Below are 3,636 nucleotides of genomic sequence, written 5' to 3' on the forward strand. Positions count from 1 at the left end.
AAGTCTGACTTAAATCCTGCTACTGGATCAAGGCCTACATAAGCCCTACGAAAATGAGTCGAGGGTCTCAGGTCCCTGATGGGCTCTAAAGCATCTTGATCTGTGACTATAAGATCATCTAAACGCTCAATTAACAAGCCTTGCCAATTTCAAGAAAGTCATCAATAGAGCAATGGGCTGTTGCTCCTAAACTCTTTGGAGTTGAAAACACACTAGAGAACTGAGAAAGTATTTTGGCCATAGACTCCACATTGTCTATGGCTTCTCCATTGACCTCAAAAGGCCCTACAGGGTGTTTCATCTTTCTCATAGAGTTTGCATAAGAGAAAAATGCCTTCGGATTCGGCCTTACCTCCTGAAATACTCTACTTTCCATTTTCAACTGATCTGTCTCAATGAAGGGCTTAATTCTACTTGGGATAAACTCCAACTTTCTTTGAAAGCTAGCCAAAATTACTGGATTCAAATTGCTCTGGAACCTTTTTGCTAGTTTGCAACTCTTTTTGAACCAATTATCCCTGTACTTTGGAATTTTAGAATGTGCCCCGCCTTGTGGAACACATTCAGAGATTGCTAGAGTAGAACAGATGCCCTCAAAAACTAGAATCATTTTGTCCAAGGCTAATTCAAGGGATGATTTCTTTTTCAGCATTGAAATGAGGTCAAGCTCTCCTAACCTTTCTATAATCAATAGCCAATGCTCATCTTTGAACTTGAAATTAGCCAAACCGACCTTTTTGGCCGGTCTTACTCTAGAGCACGCCGGCTTCTGAGTAATAGTCGACCCTATCTCGAGAACATGATGATCTGACAGATTACTAGGTATCACATGGACATACGGGATCAGAACAGGGTCATTGGAAAGGATCTAGTAAAGACCGTTATTTGCTCTGGTGGCTACATCAACATGCTGGGAGAAATTGGGCAAAATCGCAAATTCCTCCAGCTTTTTGAATGACTGAGATATCCATTTCAAAATGGGAATATACCCATCGGGACTAGCCTCCCACTCTACAACGCTGGCCGGAAAATTAAAGTCCCCTACAAGGAAAACTTGCGAGCAGAGAGTCTGATCCAACTTATTTCCAATGAATTGGAGAGCTGACATAAAAGAGCCTTCTGAACAACATACATCGTTACAATAGACCGATCAAGCCCTCGGTTATGACAAGCTAAGACCTCTACTTCTCCATTAGACATTTTAACATGACTAGTGTGGCGGCCATTTCTAACATATAGGCATACACCCCCGTGTGGATATGGGATTTTCAGGGGGTATCCTATCATTACGAACTAAATTGAAACCAACTATGGCCAGCTCCTCATCTAAGACTCCTGGTCGAAGCAAGGTTTCTGTCATGGAAATGAACGAGACCTGCCTATCTAAAGCTAGTTCCTCAAGAACCTTGATCTTTGTGCTATCCTTTTTGGAAATAAGACAATGCACATTCAGATAAAGCCCTTTTACGGGCTTTATGTCCTTCGATGGACTAGTACTATCAAATCTTTGACTAGGCCTTCTAACCTTAAAAATTCCTGCTTTTGGACAAAACTCATCTTAGGCGGAGGATGTGAAAACCTTTGAGGAGAGGGTAAAAGAGGGGAGAAGGAACTCTGGCCGCCTCCTGAGCATACGATCTAAAAAATGCGTTGGGCTCAAGACGACCAAGGGGGGGATTAGGGCTACAAAGTTTGGGCAGAAGAGAGGTTAGAGGAATTGAGGATGAGGTTGGAGGAGAGGGAGGGGAACAAAGGGAGGGAAAGAGGGAAGGGGAGAGGAAAGGGATGGGGTAAGTCTGTTGAGAGACTTAACAATGAGGTTGAGACAACTGCTGTCTCTTCCTCCTAGTGCCACTGAGATGGGCCTTTGTGCATTTGAAGTTGAGGCATACCTTGTGCCTCAATGATATCATGCACATAAACGGGGGAAAATAGCTACATCCCTGTTTGGAACATCCCTTCTCATTGAACTTGAGAAGGCCAAACTCTCTAAGTTTGGGACACCATTCTGGGCGAGCCAGTCTAAAACCTTCGCCTGCCTTTTTGCATCTCTGTCGTTTATGGACATCGCAAATTTCGAGAGCATTCCCTACTATGCTCTTTCTGACCTCTGTGACCTCTTTGACTACAAGGGGCATTTCTGTCAAATCAAGACTGTCAGTGCCTGTGTTCCTTTTGCCTACACTTGACTGGTGCATCCCACAGTCAAGTAGTGGCTGGGTGTGACCAACTCAAGCTATTAAGGCTTCCATAATGAAAGGCTTATTAATGGAGGACGGAGTTTTCCCTTCCAAAACCAGCTCAAGACAGTTCCTGGCCCCTTCAGAAAGTCCCTTCAACAAAGCTTCCAGCAACCTCAAGCAAGGCTATTTGAGGGATCCTAATCAGAAATACTGGGAACCTGAACAAAAATAAGGAGAAATATTCTGGCCGCTTTCCTCAGTTTAAAGAGAAGAAACCGTTCGAATTGTGCGAGAGGAAGGTAAAAGATGAAAAAAACGAAAAGAAGAAGAAGACAGGGCCGAGAGGGTAAAAGGGAGAGAGAGATCAGCGCGTGCAAATGAAAACCAGCTGTAAACAGCAGGTAAACAGCACACACGCGCTGGGCGAAAACCAGGGAGGAAAGTATTCCCTAGGGACAGACAAAGAGCTGTTGGAGCTAGCAACAGAGGAGAAGAGAATAACGATGACCTACTCTTGGCTGACCTAAAAGCTAGCCTCAGCCAACATACACCAACAAGACTACCGAACAAACAAGAGTCAATGGAATGGAGTAGAACAAAAGAAAGTTCAAGAACCTATTTTTGTTTTGAAAATGCTAAACTAATCTGATAGAATACAACAAGAAAAATCAACTACATTTACAAGTAAAGGAAATGAACAGACCTAACAATCAAATAATGAAATACTCCTTAAATCAAAAATACACACAATAGCCTAGGAATGGGATGAAAATATTGACAGACAAAAAAGTGAAATACGACATGACCATAAAATAAAAGATATAAGACTAAACTACTAGTGATAGAAAGAAGAGAAAGCTAAAGAACAAATGTGCCTTACCTTAAGCAGCTACGCGACCACTTACACAACACAACACACGCAGACCGGCCGTTGTGTCAAGATCAGAAGCAACAAATCGTGCGACTGCTTTCAACAAAAGACGCGACTGAACTGTTGTGGTAGTGTATTAGTAGCTGAGTAGGTGTCAATATTTTGTTAAAAGTTTATTTGTTTTTTCTTGCAAATTTGCTGTCACTAAAACCATATTTGCATGCAAGTTTTGGCTGCCCTGTTTATTAACCTTTTATACTCTCACGAACTTTGGATCAAAAACATTTTGGTAAAAAATCAGAAAAGATCAATCCCACAATCTCTTCCCCAAAGTCGAACAAAACTTATCAAAAATATCATGAATAGAAAATGACCATGAATTGGAGAAATATTGAACTTCTTGAGCTGAAATGGCTGAAACTACTCAATAAAGTGCAGAAAAATGTCAAATAATGCTGATTAAATCGCAAAGCTGGTAGATATAATAAATCTGCAAAAAAATCTAGGACTTGCATGTTTGTTTTCAAAATTTGTAGCAAGCAAGTTTGACGGGCCCTAATAATTGCTGACTTGTCAATTTTT

The sequence above is a fragment of the Tigriopus californicus genome, chromosome 12 (genome assembly GCF_007210705.1).
Source record: "Tigriopus californicus strain San Diego chromosome 12, Tcal_SD_v2.1, whole genome shotgun sequence".
NCBI classification, from domain to species: Eukaryota; Metazoa; Arthropoda; class Copepoda; order Harpacticoida; family Harpacticidae; genus Tigriopus; species Tigriopus californicus.